At 44.1% G+C, this 20950-nt stretch overlaps 1 long non-coding RNA gene across 1 annotated transcript in view; it reads right to left on the minus strand.

The window, feature by feature from the left end:
* Positions 1-12641, minus strand: part of LOC146176917 (uncharacterized) — a 47343-nt gene extending 34702 nt beyond the window's left edge. Inside the window, exon 1 of the long non-coding RNA XR_014701232.1 lies at positions 12505-12641. This is a non-coding gene — a long non-coding RNA (uncharacterized LOC146176917). The remainder of the gene's footprint in view (positions 1-12504) is intronic.
* Between the last annotated feature and the right edge of the window lie 8309 nt (positions 12642-20950).

Genomic DNA, 20950 nt, shown 5'->3' on the forward strand with positions numbered 1-20950 from the left:
GAATTTTCGCTGGAAGAAAAAGCACGTACATAAATACCACCGTTGCAATAGCAACCAGCTGATATCGCACGGCGCGTTGATTCGGCCGTTCGCGTGGCCTGAACTGTCTCTCCGTATCGCCAGAAGCATCGCCGTAGCAGCTTATTCTTAAGCTGCGCCCGTCACATCACTGCCGAAGCGAAGTCTCAGTGCAGAAGCAAATATCACATCACTCCCGAAGCGAAGTCCCAGTGTAAACGCAAATACAATTTATATGTTCTTATATATGACTGTATATATTTGTATGACTCAGCCATTGAGTCATGATCATTCGACTGAAGCCGCTCGGGAAGCACAGTTTACTCACTTTAAATAGCTTAAATTGGTCGCGGAAAGTGAATCCTTGGTGCGTTGAGGCGAATGGTAAAATAATATGACGCCTCGGGGCATTCTTAAGCACCTATTTTACTATGGGTGGATGGGTGGATGGAATATAGGAGCGTCCCCTTTGAAACGGGGTGTTAGCAGTAGCTATCATGCTCATTTTTCTCCCTATGTCTTAATTATTGATTTAGATTGGTTAACTTATATATCATTCTATTTATTAACTTTTTGTTTCTACATTACTAACATTATGTCACTTCTCTGCTTTTAAGCCACCAATCTTACAGTCGTTTTTTGCTAGTTTCCACCGCCGGTTTATTCAACCGGCCACTGTTATCTCTAAACCCCAGAGCTTCAGGAACAGTGATTGCGCCTGCATCAACTTCCGGATGGATACCATTACATTCGAGTATAATATGGTGAATTCTTTCACTGCAGTTACCACATACAGCACATACAGCACATGCAGTTACCACATACAGCACATACAGCACATGCGTCATATCCATTGTTAAATTTCTTTTTGTAGCTGCGTGTTCTAAGGCACCCTGATCTAGCTTCAAAAAGTAGGGCACTGCCTCTTGAATTATCAAAGAAATCTTCCTTCCTGATCTGCATTTTCCACTTTCGGTATAATTCCACACTCTGTTTCTTTTCCATCGAATTTATCCAATTTTTACCTTCTGCGTTTTTCACCTGTTGCTGAATGCTCTTTATTTCTCCGTCCTTGTGACTAGCATACCTACTAGTTAGTTTCCTTGTTCTTTTCCTCCATTGCGAGTCAACGCTTTTTAAGTACAGGTATTTAAATACTTTCGCTGACCATCTGTTACTGTCCAATTTCCTCAGGCGTTCCTCAGCCCATGCCTCTCTGTACCGCCTCATTTGTAGTTTTTCCGTGAGCACCTAATGCTAATCGTCCAACGGATCTCTGATTTGTTTCTAATGTCGACAGTACCTCTGATTTTAGGCAAAAAACCGCATTTCCGAAAGTAAGTCCGGGCACCATACTTCCTTTTTAAGTACCCCTCAAAACCTCATACCTTTGTATCCCCACAATGCCTTATGCTTCATTAACCCGGCATTCCTTCGCCCTTTGGCCTTAAGGGATTGCTCAAGCTTTCCAATGTATGCCAATCCTTTGTTTACCCATACCCCCAGATATTGTGGAAGAAGGCCAGGTCGAGACGGCAAGGTCGAGACGGCAAGGCAAGGGATGCCGTGTCTGGCGTTTTACTCCGATGACAAAACCCAGGCGCGCCGGAGCCGGCGCCGCGTGACGGTGATGATGGTATGTACAAATGGAAGAGGAAGATCATGGCATGTACAAATTAAAAAACGTTCACAGAAGGCTCGCACAATCTGCCCGGGGGGTCGGAAGCGGCCAGCCTGGCCGCTCCTAACTAACCGATGCATCGCGGCGCACAAATGGTTTCGAGCGAGACACATGAACAATTTCAGTTCCACGGTGGCGTCGATCAGCTGGGGGATTAACAGGCGTCACTTTGTAGTTCACTGGGGAAGTTTGGCTTATGACCTCATAGGGACCTACGTAGCGGTGGTGGAATTCGACACTAAGGCCAGGGGTGCGCAATGGTGTATAAAGCAGTACTTTGTCACCAGGACGGAAAGAGACCACTCGGTGTGTAGAATCATAGCGAGTCTCGCGGTCTTCCTGGCACGCTGCCGTGTTGAGGCAGGCAAGATGACGGCATCTGGCCAAACGAGATAAAAAATGGACAGGTACTGACGTGGAGTAGTCGGGCGTAGAGAAGAAGGAAGCGTCGAGAATTGTAGTGGGAGGACGGCCATAAACAAGGAAAAATGGAGCGTAACCGGTAGCTCGCTGTACTGCTGTATTATAGGCGAATGTGACGAATGGTAGAACAGTATCCCAATTTCGATGATCTGGTGTGATGTACATGGATATCATGTCCGACAAGGTGCGATGAAATCGTTCAGTGAGACCGTTAGTCTGGGGGTGGTAGCTTGAGGTTGTCTTATGAAGGGTGGATGACGCGCGAAGAACTTCGGCAACGACGTTCGATAAGAAGGCTGTACCGCGGTCACTTAGCAGCACCCGAGGAGCGCCATGACGCAATACAATTGATTGCAAAAAGAAATTTGCTACTTCTTCATCGGAACCAGTCGGTACAGGTGCTGTCTCAGTGTAGCGTGTGAGGTGGTTGACAGCCGTTATAATCCAATGGTTACCCCTATCGGAGAGAGGTAGGACCATATAAGTCGATGCCGACTACGTCGAATGGCGTGGCGGGACAAGGAAGAGGTTATAGAAGGCCAGCGGGCGAAGAAGTCAGCCGTTTGCGACGTTGCACAGAGGGCAGGATGCGACGTATTTGGCAACGGTGGAAGATAAGCCAGGCCAAAAGAATCGTTTTCTCACGCGGTCGTAGGTTTTGTCAAAACCAAGGTGACCTGCAGTAGCGTCATCGTGGAGAGCCGCCAGTATACGCGGGCGAAGCACACGCGGCACGACTGGGATCCAGCGAGTTCCATCAAGGCAATACACATAGCGGAGTAGGATGCCATCTTCGAGCTTGAAATTGCGAAGCTGTCGGCGAAGCCTAGCATTGGGTGGGTCCGAAACGCCGATAAGGCGGTCGATAATAGGACGGCAGTAGGCATCGGCTAATTGCTGTGAGCGGAGAGCGTGCTTGTTCTCAGAGTCGTCAAAAGAAACTGCAGTGATATACGTCGGGCAAAGAGACGGTCGGCTCTGGTCAGAGGTGGTAATGCATTGGGAAGAAAAACAGCAAGTTGATTCCGAAAGGGGACAGTGAGAGAGAGCGTCGGCGTCTCGGTCTTGGCGACCAGATTTATAAGTGACGTCAAAATGGTATTCTTGCAGGCGCAGAATCCAGCGGCCAAGTCGGACTGTCGAATTTTTGAGTGAAGACAACCAGCAAAGAGCATGGTGGTCGGTCACAACTGTGAAATGCCGACCGTATAGGTAAGGGCGAAATTTTTTGGACAGCCCAGACGGCGGCAAGACACTCCTGCTCGGTAATGGTGTAGTCTTTCTCAGCTGGAGTCAAGGTCCGACTGGCAAAGGCAATCACTTTCTCACGCGATGTTGCATCACGCTGCAGAAGTACAGCGCCAAGACCGTGACCACTGGCATCAGTGTGCAGGATAGTTGGAGCGCTGTCACTGAAGTGGCCAAGAACAGGATGCTTTAGGCCATTAAAAGCAGTTTCGCACTGTTCAGTCCACCCGAAAGGGCTGCGTGCTTTAAGTAGCTCATGAAGTGGTGCAGCAATAGTTGAAAAATGCCTTATAAAACGCCGGAAATAAGACGCGAGGCCGAGGAAACTGCAGAAATTTGTAGTCCGTTGTGGACGAGCAAAGTTCAAGGCCACGATGATTTTTTCAGGATCTGGGCGAATGCCGTCATGGCTGACCAGATGTCCCAATATTCCAATTTCCTTCTGTGCAAAGTGGCACTTCTTAGTGTTAAGCTGAAGGCCTGCCGAAGCGAGACAGGTGAGGACTTCATTCAGGCGCGTGAGATGGTCATTAAAGGTTGCCGAAAAGACAACAATGTCGTCCAAGTAACACAAACAGGCTCTCCATTTTAGGCCACGAAGCACAGTAGCGATCATTCTTTCAAATGTCGCTGGTGCGTTACAAAGTCAGAAAGGCATAACATTAAATTCGTAAAGGCCATCGGGTGTTGCGAAAGCTGTTTTTTTCTTTGTCGTCCTTGTGCATAGGTATTTGCCAATAACCTGAGCGGAGGTCCAAGGTCGAGAAATATTCGGAACCTTGGAGAGAGTCAAGGGCGTCATCAATTCGCGGCATCGGATATACATCTTTGCGGGTAATTTTGTTCAGTCCGCGGTAATCAACACAAAAGCGTACCGAGCCGTCCTTTTTTTTTTAACTAGCACTACTGGGGAGGACCATGGGCTTGTTGAAGGACGAATTATATTGCGATGGAGCATGTCATTTACATTTTCTTCAATTACTTTTCGTTCAGAGAGGGAAACCCGATAAGGCCGTCGGCGAATGATAGAATTACCTTCAGTAATGATGCGATGGTGCGCAACACTAGTCCGTCCCAGAGGTGTGGAAGTGGCATCAAAAATGGCTTGGTGGTGTCGAAGCAATGTCAGCAGTTCTTGGCGTTGGTTCGGCGGGAGTTTAGGATTAATAGTCTTTGCGAGAACAGAAAGAGAGACGTCTGACGAAACACGTTGCTGAGGCGGAGGGGCGGTGAGCACCATCAGGGAAAAAGGTTGAACATCCACCATGCAATGCAGAGAAGTTCCTTTTGGGAGCACGAGGGATTCACGTGAAGTATTAGTGGCCACTACTGTCACTGAGCCATTGTGGAACCGGACAAGACTTGACGGGAAGGCGATGCCGCGTGCAAGCTGACTATATGATGGTGCTATGAGTACGTCCCCGTCCGTTATGTGGTCAGAAACAACAGTAAGCAGTTTTTCGCACTGAGGAGGCAAAACAGTATCAGCGGCGGCAACGAGGGGATGATGGCGTTCAGAAAAGTCAGATGAAAAATCGCTGTTTGTCATATGGATAACACGCTCACCACAAGACATTAACGCTGAAGCGGTTGACAAAAAATCCCATCCAAAAATCATCAGATGCGCACAAGGTGAGAGCACAGCAAACTGCACATGATGGCGGATGCGTCGGTAACAACTCGTACGGTGCACTTCGCTGAAGGGCGCAAAGGGACGTCATTGGCTCCACGGAGTTCAGGCCCATCATATGGTGTTGTCACTTTTCGCAAACGGTAGCACAAATCAGCGTGAATGACAGAAATTGCAGCCCCTGTATCAATCAAAGCTTCGACCGGTAAACCTTCAGCGATAACAGCAATCACGTTATACGGGCGATCAGGAGGACTTTTAGTAAGTTCGCAGAGTGCAGTTTGACCTCCGGAAACTGCAACACTTAGTTTTCCGGATGGCGGACAGGCAGAGTGGCTGCGGGGCGGAGAGGGGAAACTGAGCGGCGGTATGGGGAAGGGGACCGGCGTCGGGATACATGAGCCCCACTTGGTTCAGACGAGGATACCGGCGGTGGAGAGAATCGACGAGGTTGGCTGGGAATAGGTCGCCGCTGATAATATGAGGGTACGTCACTTTCGAAGGCGTCGTAACCACGCCGCTCGTTTTGAATGCGTCGACGACAGGAGCGGGATATATGCCCTCGGATTCCACAGTAGTAGCACACTGGGCGAGAGGGGCGCCAAGGTGCGTAATAGGGTGGCGTAGGCTGAGCCGTCGTAACGGCGTTGATGTGGTTGTAGGGCGGTGCCAGTTGGGGCGGCGGAACAAAAGAAGGGGGTGATGCTGCGACGTGTGCGTAAGTCGATGCTGGGCGGGGTGCAGGAGGGTCGGACACCATAGGTCACGTAATTGTTGTCAGCTCATCTTTAATGATGTTGCGGAGACCGGCGTCATTAGAAGGTACGGAAGAATGATCGCACCCGTGTCGACAGACAGGCTTGAGGGCTTGGAGCTCCTCCCGGATGATGGCTCGAATCAGTGCCCGCAGATCTAGGTCAGCAGAGGTCGGGCCAGTAGCAATGCCGGGCTGCAATCGGGAGGACTGCAGCTGGTCGATACGTTGGCAGGTCGCAATAATGGCGTCAACAGTAGAAGGATTCTGGGCAATCAGGGTGTTATATGCCACTGAATTAATTCCTTTCAAGATGTGGTGTACGCGTTCACGTTCCGGCATGGTGGGACTAATACGCCGGCAAAGTGCAAGTATTGCCTCTATGTAAGATGCGTACGACTCATCGGGACCTTGGAGGCAAAAGGCGAGCTTATTCTTCGCGACCTCAGTCCGAACTGCTGGGTCCGCAGAATATTGGCGGAACTGCTGCTTGAATGTGGTCCAGTTAGTGGTGTGGGGTTCGCGGTTAATAAACCAGGTTCTGGCGACCTCAATGAGGTAGAAAGAAACATTCAGAAATTCTAGAGCATCGTCCCACCGGTTGTAGTTACTGCAGCGTTCATAGGTGTCCAGCCAGTCATCGACGTCTTCATCACGACGACCAGCGAACAGCGGCGGGTCGCGTTGTCGTGTGGGCACAGTCGGAGGGGGTGGTGCAGCTGAGGTAGAGGGTGCTGCCGATTCGTGGGTACTCTCGGTAGTCATAACGATGGTGGCAGGCGGTAAGCAGTGACCGGAACATAGCTCCAGCGAGAGGCAGGGCACAAAACAGCAAGGGGATAGAGTCCTACCTTCACCACTTGTGGAAGAAGGCCAGGTCGAGACGGCAAGGTTGAGACGGCAAGGCAGGGATGCCGTGTCTGGCGTTTTACTCCGATGACAAAACCCAGGCGCGCGCCGGAGCTGGCGCCGCGTGACGATGATGATGGTATGTACAAATGGAAGAGGAAGATCATGGCATGTACAAATTAAAGAACATTCACAGAAGGCTCACAATATTTATATTCTGCTGCTCTAGGTATTTCCTGGCCTTGTAGTTTAAGACCCTGATCAGTTGAGCCGTTGAAAATCGTCAGACCGGACTTAACTGCGCTGAAACTGAAGCCTACGGCGTCCCCTTCGTCTCCGCAATACTTAACTAGAGTTTGCAATTCTTCCAGACTCTCAGCTAGCAGCACAATATCGTCTGCATACATCAAACCGGGGAGGCGCTGCTGTATCTTCTTTCCACCTAATCTAAATAACCGGTTAAAAACTAGGTTACTTTCTTGTATCCTCCGTTCCAGGTTTATCATATAAAGCATGAGCAGCACCGGTGATAGAGGACAGCCTTGTCTTAATCCTTTGCATACTTTGACATCTTCCGTGCTTCTTATTCCTTCCCACGTAATTTCTACTTTGTTATCCCAGTATATTTCCTGTAGGAACTATATTATCTCATAACCGATACCTTCAAGTTCCACAGGAGTTCCCTGCGTACGTTGTCGTACGCCCCGTTTATGTCCAGGAAGGCCAAATACAAAGGTCTATTTTCTATTCTAGATATTTCGGTGCATTGGGTAAGCACTAACAGGCTATCATCTAAGCGCCTACCATTACTAAAGCCGTTCTGAAGTTCTCCGAGTATCTTGTTACTGTCTACCCACGCTTGCACCTTTACTTTCACAGCCTGGATGGCTAACCTGTACATAACAGATGTTATGGTAATCGGCCTGTAGGATTTTATGTGCATCCTGTCTCCTTTCCCTTTATAAATCAAATTCATTTTACTCTGCCGCCAGCTGTCCGGAATTTGCTTATTCGTTATGACTGTTTCTGGAGCTGTTAAGAACGTTTCCTTACTTTTTGGACCGAGTTCATTAATCAGTTTGATCGGAATTCCATCTATTCCGGTATATGTGTTTTTAGGAAAAATTTTTTCTGCCTTTTTCCAGTTTAGATTGGTCAGTTCTAAGCTGCTTTGTATTCTGCTACCTTGTGTTGCTTCCTGATTTGCGGAGATTGCCCTATCGTCGCTCTTAAATGACTCGGCTATAACTGATGTAATGCAGTTCACTGCGTTGTCTCCCTTTAAACAATTTCCCTCGTTATCTTGAATCCGATCGTGCTTTCTTTGATTCTTCTTCCCTAGCCAGCTAATAGGGTTCAGAAATTTTCTTACTCCGCCTCTTGAGGCATCGTGTATGTCAGCCATCCAGCGATCGGTGGACTGCCTTATTTTACTTTGGACGAGGGCCTGCACCTGAAGTTTCTTTTGTCGATATGATTTCCATTTTTGGTCGATTTCCTCCTGAGATACCTGTGCTTTTTTGCCATTCGGTGTTCCCTTGAAGCAGCCTGTCGTTGTCCAGTTATAGTGGCTAGAATACTGAAGCGTGATTACCGCCAAGCGGCGCCTATGGGGAGCGTTGCAGCCGTTTGGAGATGCCTCCGCTAGATGGCGCGCCCACCCGCTTACGAAATTATGGTGCTCGGACTTACTTTCGGAAATGCGGTTTTGTGCCTAAAATCAGAGGTACAGTCGACATTAGAAACAAATCAGAGATCCGTTGGACGATTAGCATTAGGTGCCCACGGAAAAACTACAAATGAGGCTGTACAGAGAGGTATAGGCTGGGCATCTTTCGAAGTGCGAGAAGTTCAGAGTAAAATATTATATGAGGAACGCCTGAGGAAATCGGACAGTAACAGATGGGCAGCTAAATTATTTAAATACGTGTACTTAAAAAGCGTTGACTTGCAATGGAGGAAAAGAACAGGGAAACTAACTAGTAAGTATGCTAGTCACAAGGACGGAGAAATAAAGAGCATTAAGCAACAGGTGAAAAACACAGAAGGGAAAAATTGGATAAATTCGATGGAAGCGAAACAGAGTGTGGAATTATACCGAAAGTGGAAAATGCAGATCAGGAAGGAAGATTTCTTTGATAACTCAAGGTGCTGTGCCATACTTTTTGAAGCTAGATGAGGGTGCCTTAGAACACGCAGCTACAAAAAGAAATTTAACAATGGAGATGACGCATCTGCTGTATGTGCTGCATGTGGTAACTCTAGTGAAAGAATTCACCATATTATACTCGAATGTAATGGTATCCACCCGGAAGTTGATGCAGGCGCAATCACTGTTCCTGAAGCTCTGGGGTGTAGAGATAACAGTGGCCGGGTGAATAAACCTGAGGTGGAAACTAGCAAAAAACGACTGGAAGATTGGTGGCTTAAAAGAAGAGAAGTGACATAATGTTAGTAATGTAGGTACAAAATTTAATAAATAGAATGGTGGTCTAGTTAACCATGCTAAATCAATAATTAAGATAGAGGGAGAAAAATGAGCATGATAGCTACTGCTACCACCCCGTTTCAAAGGGGACGCTCCCATATTCCATCCATCCCATCTACGTCAGGTCAGCACATGAAATACGTGCTTGAACCCTGACTGCGCGCGTGATGTGGGCTCCTTGCGTTGTTTTTTGGTGCAAGTTCTGCTTGACGTTGTACGATGAGTCAGCGATAAAGTCATTGTTTTGTACCTCGTTACAAAAGCGGGTTCAAATAGTACTAGGAAGAGTTGTTTTTTATGTGCCGAAATTATTGAAAGGCGCAACGCTGCAATTTGCGAGCTTCTTGAAAAAAAAAAACAAAAAACTAACATCAGTTTTGGCACGGTATTTACGGCGCAACTGCGGATGATAATTGATCGAACGATCGAGGGTGATCGCTCTGAATGCGCGTTCCGGATGATTTTTCTGATCGTGCCGATTGCAATACATGTGTCAAAACCCGTTTCAAGGAAAATAATCATAAGGTGAGGCTGTGCCCATATCGCGCCAGCACGGACATAAGAGCGACGAAGTATAATGATCAAGGGGCTGAGGCCACTGCCTTATGTGAGGAGCCTGATATTACGCGACGGCCAGTTCTGAGCATAGACTTGCTTTTAATCACATGCCTGCACGCATGGAATTTTCTGTCTCGTCATAAAGCTTCATGAGATCAGTGGAGTGTCATCGAACGCAGTGTACAGTGTGCGCCTAATCGCGGATCTGGATCTCCTAGGCGCCGGTTGAGGAACGTGTTGTTCGCTATGTAGTAAGGTCGAGTTAAACTATATAAGAACGCTGGCGACGGCCTTGCATTCTGAAGTAGTTAATATAATATATATGCACCTGTGTTCAGGGGCAGATATTTTGAAATGTTCACGGGATATCATCGAACGTGAACGCGAAATGAGCGCAGCTATAGAATTTCATTTAAGCATAGCCTGCAAGCATAACGATTCCCGGGGTTTTCCTGAATAATTTAATAATGCCGCTGAAGAACTGAAACAAAATAAAAAAACAAATGGCTTTAATTTAGAAATTTTTTCAATGCTTGAGTGCATGCATGCTAATCAATTATGGAATGAATTCATCTTCTGCAGCAGAGGGGTTTTTTCTTATCTCACAGAGGCAAAACCGCCAATTTAAAAGGCCCAAGCAAAATCGGCAGTGTAGCAACACATTAATTCCGAAAACGAAATTGCAACTATACCTAAGTGGTAATTCCTAAGCTGCTCATCTATATACTCGGAAAAGAAAACTGACGGTGAAAAAAAAAAATTAGCGGTGGTTTACCTTGGCTAAGCATGGATATACGTGCAGTGTTTACAGCTCATGTTTGGAAAAATATTGCTTCCTATAGCTTTGTTCTACCACGCTTTGCACACGTTTAGCTATGTACCGGTTCCTTGGGTTTTCAATAAGATTAGGGAGGCCTAATTAACGTCTTTAGTACCACTGTGTCACAGAAGGTGCAGCCAACAACCTTCAATGCACCCCTTGAAGGACTGGCAGCTTAACACGTGAAAAAGAAAAGAAGAAAAAAACTTGGTACCTAGATTGCTCAGTGGTCAAGCGCTAGCGCTATGGCTAGCGCTTTACCTTTACTTTTTTTATCTCGACCCGTGTCCGCAACTTACTGGAGGCAAGTGTTTCTTGGAGTGATTGTTCGAAGGTTTCAAAGCCACCCAGGCGAAATCCCGCTTAGAATGCGGATTGTAATTCTTCCGCTCAAAAAAACAAAACAAAACAAGACCATTGTAAAGAATTATAAATTTACACCGGCATGACTTAGATATTTGGCTAATAATTAAGAATGCTGTGTAAAACCAGAAGTCGTAGTAAGAGCATAAAGCATGCATCGGATCTTGAAGGGGTTCGCAAACGCGGCCGATTAACCATGCAGCGAGCAGACGACACGCTATGACACGCAGTGAGTGGGCGTCAGCGCCCCCTGGATCTCTCTCTCCAGAGCATCGCGGAAGGGCATGAGAGCCGGCAGCGCGGTCCGCACACTTCCCCTATTCTAGCCACTGTAGTTCAATAGCTTCCCTGATTTCCTTATTCCACCAGCTCTGTGGCTTCCTCTTTCCATTCCAACGGTTTGCTACTTTAACCTCCTGAATTTTCCTCCTTATGAGTAGTTCTACCTGTTAATAATCCCAGTCTTCCATGGGGCTTTTCTCAATTGCTTCCTCTATGTCTGCTGCTATCTGCGCTATTTAATCGTCGTTTAATTTTTCGTTTAAGTTTTGTCTAAGTTCCATTTCTGTTTTCATCAAAAGTCCCATCTGCAGACTAAAACGTTTATGATCACTTCCCAGACTACACTACCCTTCTTCGTCTATTTCAATTTTTCTTACCTTGGCTATAAATTTCCTGCGACATTAGACAATAGTCAATGGTCGTCTGCCTGTTGCGGAATTCCCACGTGATTTGGCTTTCACATTTTGTTTCTCTATTTACTATAACTAGATCGTGTCGCTCACTGAAGTCTAGCATTAGCTTTCGTTACAATCCGTGTATCCATCCAGATCGCCGATGCGGCCGTTCATGTCCCCCAGTAGAATAATATTGGCCCCGTTTGCAAACTGGCTTATATCGTCACTGGGACATTCAACAAGATCCTTGTTTTTTTTGCCTGCATTGGTGTCCTGTTCCTAAATAAGCTACCCCTAGCCATGTCCTTATGGCGGCAATTGTTCCTGAAACCCACATATTTTCTCTACACGATGATTTAATTCTTTGCCAATTTGTTCCCTGGTGTATCAACATACCTACCCCTCCACCCTTCTTTTCCGTTCTCTTTCTGTTGCACCCTTCCCAGACGTAGCCTTCTATAAACGGTGGATCTTCTAGATCCCTGAGATGAGTCTCGCAAAGAGCGTACACACCTATTTTGTCATCCTTCAACTGCTGTTCTATCTCTAGCCATTTCGCTCTTTTTCTACCTCCTTGAATGTTTATGTAGCTGATCGTAGTGTTAAATGTCTTTTTTGTACTTTTGTTTCTACTAAAAAAAAAATGAGTCAGCTTCCCCTACCGCTTATATATCACATAAAACACCATCATGCAAACGACTGAGTGTGCGAATGGGATAAGCAAGTGACCGAAATTATGAACGAGTTACGTGTAGGAAACGGGAACTAATACTGCGATTAGGCAAGGCGGTTTTACCTCCGGCAAGCCCGACAGTCATCAGTATTTGCAGGAACCCCGACTACACGAACGACTACACCAACGATCACCAACTGCGCCCTCATGCTAACTTTACACATCTTATCAGGCTTGTAGACTGCAGGCAATTACGAAGCGAGTTTGCATGCTGCATAGTTCACCGGGTGGGCTGCCGCCGCCGGCGCTTTCGTCAACATACCAAGCTGTCGGGGCACAGACTTTTGGCCTACGACGACGGCCCGAAAGGGAGGAGCTAGTTAGGTAAAGGAAAGTTAAAGCTCTAAAAGAAGTTTGAAAGCAATAAGCACGGTACATGGTCCGTACGTGAAGCAGCTATCACCCTCTTTAATCCTTATCGTCGTAACAAAGAACAAAAAGTCTCAGTGCGCCATTGCAATACGGTGGCGTGCAAATCATATTTTCTAAGCTGTAATTATTGGAATTCTTTACCCGCATTATTAAATGGCATCGATGATCCCATTCATTTTAAAAAGGTCATTGCAACGCTAAGTGATGCGTTCGCACTCCTTAACCGATTTAGTATGCTGATTTGGTGCACCGTATCACATTATTGTTAATCAGATCTCTAACATTGCTTTAAGAAAATTGTTAGCCAAATTTTTACCTCTATTGTTCTGTATTGTATATATTATGCTTGTGGTTCTTTCGTAATTGTTTTGAAATTATTATCTGTCCTGTAATGCGCTCTGTTCTCTAAAGACAAAAAAAAAAAGAAAGAGAGAAAAGAAAAAGAGCAGTGAAAGACAAATAATTCCTATTTAGGAAGTGAGAGGAGGGGGAAGTTCTGTGGGAGCCCGCAGGACCCAGTTAGTGAACATCTAATTTAAGGAGGGAATAAAGTAACGAGCGAACTAGGAATCAGACGAGTGTTTGTGGAGAGGGCGAACAGAAAAGCAGGCACATGGATGCGCAAACCAAATAGACAAAGTTAAAGAACAGATAAGACGACCACTGATTAACGTTTTGCTCTCAACGAGCCGTCGCCGCTTATTCGTGTAGTAGGTTCAAATTAAACGCGAAATATTCTTCGCATGCATGATGCCATTGATTAACAAAACTGCACTTCTTTATGTACATAGACAAAAACAAAGCAGGAAAAATAGTTCCCTCTAATCATCTGCCACAGTTCACGAGAAAATTAACCTTAATAACCGCGTGTTCCCCATAGAGAAGCATTTCCGCCTAATACGTCACGGGCGGCTGAGTGAACAGTCACCTCGCAGGGTTTATTTGAACTAGAGGGCTTTATCTGACCCTGGCGTGGCGCGCTGTCTCCGCGCCTATATATCTTACATCGTGCTGCTAATTAATTGCACTGTGCCAATCGTTTGGGCAATTTTTCTGCTAACAAATGTCGTCCCGTTTTCGCAAGACTTACTATCTATAAAATGAATGAAAAGTACTGTCACCGCGCAGTGAGCTGCAATCTAAAGAGCTCACAGTAAACGAAGACTTTGAAGTTGCTACACAGACCGCCAACAAAGAGCTATTAGATTTCATAGAGATTCAAGCTAAATACTATAAATTGTCCACCAATAATAGGTTGTACACGTATTACTCAACATCGGATACCGATCAAGAACTTAGGACACACTCAGATAGCACTGACAGTCGTCCTGATGTATCATTCTCTGCCACTCTCTAAGCATGCGAGAGGGGCAATGATATGCATTCTCAGTCTATTTCCAAGCTGGTCGTTATATTGGCTAACGATAGGAGCGTACTAACAAACACGATGTGTTATGATTTATTATTGATACCTGTTGATACATTGTTCCTTACAGAAACATGGCTGACTACTAATGTTTAAGATAATGAGATGTTTCATAATGTAGCTATTTTAACCATTTACAGATATGATCGGCTGGTTCTTCCTAGTTTTACTCGCAGTAGCTAATGACATTACGTCCTCAAGTTTGAATGTTAACACTTGCCTTTAATAGTCTGGGTGTCGTTAACACGCCATAACCCTGTTACTGTTTACATGCTACTCATCTTCATTTACATAGCCTGCCAAATAAAAGAACTCCACGACTCCTTTATCAAAATAAATATGACATTATCTTCTACTCCTTTACTTCTACTTGATGACCAATTTTCCGAACATTCTTCGGAACTCCTTTTGTCTCCCTTCTCTGTGCAGGACGAGACATTCATTAACTTGTTCTCTATATTCTCTGTGAAACAGCTAATTACTGAACCAATTAGAATATCACCATAGCCTCAAACATGCTTCATCTCATCCTGAATAATGAACCTGATGTTATATCCGGCCTTACTCTATAGTCTCGTACGATTTATCATTCAATTATTACATTGCACCTCAACTAAGCACTCCCCAAATTTTCCAAGGCAAAAATGAATACACCCGTCTACAAGACAGCAAAGTATATGACAATAAATAACAATCTATGCACATTTGGAGAAACATGTTTTTAAAACTTCTACAATTATTGCATTATATAAAACTCGGCTATTTTTTGCAGCTGAAATTGACCGTTTAACAAACAAGCGTATTCTAGCACACAGCATCGTCTCTAACTCGCACGCACCATGGTACAGCGGCCATATAAAAAGTGATCAAATTATTAAAAACAACTTTATCACACCGTAAAGACATCAGCATACACCTCACACTGGACTGCTTACAAAGTTGCCTACAACACATACACAGCGGCCTTAAAAATGCTGAAGGCCACTTCTTATCTCATGCCCTACCAGATATGGTACAAATATATTGTGAGCCTTCTGTGGACCTTCTTTAATTTGTACATGCCATGATCTTCTTCTTTCATTTGTACATACCATCATCATCGTCCCGCGACGCCGGCTCCGGCGCGCGCCTGGGTTCGTGATCGGATTAAAACGCTAGACAAGGTTTCGCTGCCCTTGCCGTCACGACCTCGCCGTCTCGACCTAGCCTTCTTTTACAATATTCGAGAAAATTGTAGTGAATTATCAACCCCATAGCTAAAGACTCCATCGTTGTGGTAATCTCGCATGATAGTCAGTTGATAATATCTGTTCCACAGTGCTAAAAGATACTTTTGATAATAATTGTTCTTCACAAAAGGTATACGGATTTTCCAGTTCATGTTATTTTTATTACCTTCTGATAATACCACCCACTTTTGACTAAGGTGCTATTTCTCGCTTAAATTATACAATAAAAGACCATTATAGCCCACGGTACAATTTTGTTAATGATGAACTGTTAAAAAAACACTTCTCCTTGTAGTTCTCTTATTTTACCCATATGTTTCTACAGTCACGGGGCTCTGGCACACTTCACAAACAATAGAAAATCGGGATTATCGTTCGAATTCAGAAATCTGGGTTCAAGTCCTATCCAGCTTATTGTCGTCCGGCACCTATTATTAGCACATGTTGCAAACTACCTGAACATATCATATTGACCCCACTTGCATGTGAGCTTTATCGAGAATCATTCATTTTTCTCCACCAGACAACATAGATTCCGCAAATAATATTTTCGTGTCATTGAACGGATTTCTTTCACAAATGGTTTATATCATCGAGCTTACATCATGGCTTATATCAGTTGCTGATTGTGTCTTTTTAAATTTCTCAAAAGAGTTTGATATGGTTTGCCATAAATTTGTTCTTCATAAATAAGTGTTCTAGACATTGAAAGTAACTAGTAAATAAGGATTTATTTCTTTCTGACCAATACCTCACAATTTCTCTGCTCTACTGGCTACAACTCACTATTTGCTGACGTATCTTCAGGTGTTCCGCAAGGTTCCATTTTCGGACAATTACTGTCGTTAGCTTATTTTCCCTTCCTATGAGGTGAGACACAGTGAGCGATAACATCAAAACCAACCCACCTGGACAGGGTTCCAAAGATACGTGTAATGTGCGAGAGCTCTGCCTACAAGTGTCAAGGCAACGTCCGTTGCGAAATGTCTCACGTCGTGATACACCGCTTTGTGTCCGACTGCGCTCTGGATCAATGAACATGCATTGTGTTATCACAAAAGGTATGTAGATACTTTAAGTGCCTAACTTGATGAATTATTTGTGGCTGATAAAATAAAGACAGACTCACAGAATCATTTTATTGAAAACAAGGACAGCGCTGTTGCTCTCATTTAACGTGATCGCAAGCCATACAACCAATTTTCAGTGGTGTTCAGGTACGTCTTCAAGCGGCGATAAAGAGATTGTACACGACATACAGCAGCAAAAAATGCAATATCTGCATGTACGGAAATTAGGACTTCATGATTAATTGAAATTGAGCTGAGTAGTATGTTGAAAAGCGCAGGTGAGAGGACTGCCCCTTTCGGAACTCTCCTGGCTTGCTTGTATCTGCCATAATGGACGCCATACCGGGTGCCTAATCCTATACTTTAATCAATGATTAACATTAAAACATTTTACTTAGGCCAGAGAAACCACTTGTATACAGCTGCCAGCCGTTAGGCGCACCACAGGCATATTTTAATTTTGTAGGCAACTAATTAGTGAATAAGATCATTTTTCTAATTTACTAAGCGTTGACTTCAGACAATAAATGTGTGCTGCAAAATTATAGAGCCCTTTCTGAAACCCCCTTCCATTTATTTCCGATAAAGAAAGCCTCACGTGTATAAATTCTCTAAGCTAGAAAGAAAGCCCGCGGTATACAAAGAATATGACGGGACTAACGCATGCGTGTGCTACTGTTCCGGTACTCTGAAATGTGGTTTGAGTGAACGAAATTAGCTGCAGCCGTATCTCGACAGCCCAGTCCCAGCGTTGGGCTGTTATTCTGGCAATCGTTGCAGCCAGCGCGGTGAGCTAACTTTGGTAAGTTTCACTTCGGCAAGTTTCACTTTGGTAAGTTTCACTTTGGTAAGTTTCACTTTGGTAAGTTTCACTTTGGTAAGTTTCACTTTGGCAAGTTTCTCTTTGGCAAAGAATCACTTTGGCAAGTTTCCATTGTGGATGTATCCAAGCATGTTTGAGTGAATAATTTACTCGCTCTAATAACGAGGCAGGTGGCTAATCAAAGAGGATCTTTATCAATTTCAGGTTACATTATCAGGACCAGTAGGAGCGGCTGGCAATCTCATCACTATATTTGAAAGCTCAGAAATAGAAATTTAAGGGTAATGCTTAAGTGGATCCATTGGCACTACAGGTAATAAACATGAAAGAAGTGGAGACGAGAGACGCGTCTTCAGTACTTTGGCAATTGTTTCTGTTGTGTCTATTGTTTCGTGAGGAGTCAAAACAAGAGAAGGTAGATTGTGCGATGTCGGAATCTTTTTCCGCAACTTTAAAAACCCGAAAAGAGCACTTCGCTCGCCATATTTAGAAAGGAAGTTGAAGTCTTTAACGTCATACGTCCATCGTCCGCTTTTCCAATTTTACGTTTAAAAGTAGCTGCGATGAATCTATAATCGCGCCAGTTTTTCGGGCACTGATTGTGAAGAAGCTTCTTCTATGCACCTTTTCTACGTGTGTAATCCCGGTAACAATCACCATTCACCAAACAGCTGTAGTATTACCTTTCGAACTTTGTATCAAGATCTCAGACTTGTTACGGCAATCCTCAATCACCGAGCATAAACGTTTTGATTTTTTTTCTTCATCCGTGCTAATCACTGAATAAGAGTAGAGCGTAATGTTAACTGAAAGTTATTATAGTTAATAAATGACTTCAGCGGAGACGTCATCGGAGTTACAGGGCAAATAACATCAAAAGCAATGCCTATGAGGTCACTACCCTTAGCAAAAAGAAGTACGTTTGGAATACACAGCGGCATATTTTTTACACATTTTAAATGTAATTCGTATTCACGAATGTGCTCAAAATATGTCTGAAATATGTTCATCAAATTCCTTGCTGAATATTCAAAATGTATTTTTAAAATGTGTCAAAAATATCGTATCTGAAAGTACATTTCGAGTATAGTTCAAATAGGTGAAAAAATATGTAGGCATTTTTTACATACTTAAAATGAATTAAATATGTACTTTTGCAAATATGAAATAAATTTGTCTGAAGTACACTTCAGGTATAGTAAATGGGTGGCCCTTGAAGATATATTTGCAGCACCCTTCAAGCATCCTTAGAAAAACCATGCTTAAAATCATATTTGGGGCAGCATCTTGAAAATGAATTTAAAATGTACTGTTGTAAATGTGAAACCAATGTGCCTAAAGTATACCTCAATTATGAAAATGGATATTCCTTGAAAATATATTTCAAGCACACTTCAAGCTGCCTTCAAAGATCAGTGCTCAAAATCATATTTGGGGTAGCATATTGGCAATGAACTAAAAATGTATTTCTGCAAATGTGTATTTAATTTGTCAAAAGTACAATTTTAATAAACGGACACTGGGGACTAAATTTAATGATCATTAAACCTTGTGCAAATAAAAATGCATTGTAATGATGTAGATGTAGATGACAGCTCGTGCGGACTGGCCACACGTGCGCATCCGAACAGTGATGCCGTTGTTAGCTGGAACGGTCAGGTAACGTGGCCGCGTGAGACTGGCATTCGGCAACGCATCATGGTACCCTGCCAGCCGCCAGCCCGTATGTTATCTGACGCAAGCGCTCAGCGCTCCAAGCCACATGCAGGCGACGCACGCTACTGTCCCACACCTCGCTGCCAGCCATTGGCATTAAACAATGCCATTCATGTAGGATGCTCTTTTTGTTTTATTGTTTTCCTGTCATTTTCGTTGCCGTCCGTGGGTCCACTACATTGCCATGTGTGTTCAAGCTGTCTCTGGCTCCTGGTGGACCTGGGGCCACTAACAATATCACAGACATTACACTACCTATTACCGCGCGAGCTTTTTTAAACACATAAAACAGTGCTCCGAATAGTGTGCAGAACCCATATTCATTGCTCAACCCTTAATTCCTTCTGTGGATTATTTCAAAGGTAATGAAAGATATATTTTTTGCATATGCAACAAAGCTACATTCACAGAAAGAGTGCTCAACAATTTCTGAAATTTTAATCCAGCAGAAAAATTGACACACACATAGGCGCTATTGCACTGTATGGTGACAAGCAAAAGACATAATGTTGCATTTCAAGAAGAGAGCTTTGTCGGGCTGGCTGGTTCATGTTGAATGGAAGGAAGGAAAAGCTCAAACGGACGGGACGTGTAGGAAGGCGAGACAGACACATGAGCTGCTCATGCGCCTGTCTCGCCTTCCTACGTCCGGTCCGTTTGAGCTGTTCCTTACTTCCATTCAATGTCGCATTTACCCACAAGCTCCTGTTCCAAGAAACTGCCAAAAAGTTCTTGCACAAAGTGAGACCGAGCAGGTCGGGCTTGCATAAAATAACTATTTTGCACTTTTTACTCATTCTGGAACACACTTTTTTTCCAACTTTTGCATAGTTTTAAATATTGATAATGTCAAACTGAGCTACATTCATCAAACTGACCATCTTTCCCAATATTTTTTCATTTAAGAGGGATTTCTTGCTACTGCGGGTCTTAATCTCTGGCCATTAATGAGCTGGTGGCCAAGCAGCACTGAATTAGGATGTGGGCTAAGGAGGCTGCGGCCCAGGGTCTTATCTCCGAAGATAGGAGGAGAGGGCCAATTTATTCTAACCTGCTTCATATATAGGACGGCAAATAACGTAACTTATGAGCAACAGGTATGAAGAGGAAAACTAAGAATGAGACGGGGTCCCTGCTTAATCCGACTGATTTGTTTAGCAACAGGAGAGACCTTGTTGAGCTGCAAAAGCAGGGATTCCCCACCATTCTCGGAGGCCCCTTTCATGTGAGGTGATCTGCACCTGCTTATATTATCACAGAAGTTTTAATAGTTTCCCCTCCATCCTGTGACATATATTATGTTGAGGCATGCAAAAGGAAAGAAAAATAAAGAGCCTCTGCCCGTGCCACAAAGTATAACGGGCTTCCATCCTGTGACAGTGGACTACATAAAAAAAATGTAATTGAAAGAGCTGATGCAAGTAATTTTTTTTTTTACACCGCCACCTTCATCCCTATCACTATCGCCCTTCATCTCTCAAATAGTTCTGTCTGTTCTTTTCTGCTTCTTTAGGGGAGGAAAATGGGCTATGTCAGAGTGAGTGCCGGACTAGTCATGTCTGACTGTTAATGGCTTTGCTTCTGTTCTGTGTGGTGCCAAACTAATGCATCACTCTCGCACTAATTGCAATAATCACATCTTGTCCTTCTTAAATTTAATATATATAGAATAAAATGGGGCATACTGGAGAAGTGTAGGATAAAAGTGAGTAAGGACAAAAAAAAAAGGGGGGGGGGGGGTCAGGTAAGTGCTTTAGCCCAGGGCTATTTTTTAACTCTGCAAAAGACAGAAAATTAACGCTCAAAATCCAGTCAGGCTGAGCAAAATGTGGTTATTTTCATCATGGTAAAAGAAAACAGCTTTTCTTTATGCCCTCTAACTTTCCAAACAAGTGTTTGTTGCAATCTATAGTTGTTCCTTTCTGTGCAAAAAAAAAAGGAAATCTCTTATCTGGCATTTTTATTTTAATGAATCTGCAAAAATCTATGAAGTTTCGAGCTCTAGACTCGCTGCTTCATCAAGTAGGCATGGCTGAAATCATATTTAAACAATGTGTTGAAACTTTACGGAT

Source organism: Amblyomma maculatum, chromosome 10, assembly GCF_055883805.1.
Source record: "Amblyomma maculatum isolate TAMU_Amacu chromosome 10, ASM5588380v1, whole genome shotgun sequence".
Lineage (NCBI taxonomy): Eukaryota > Metazoa > Arthropoda > Arachnida > Ixodida > Ixodidae > Amblyomma > Amblyomma maculatum.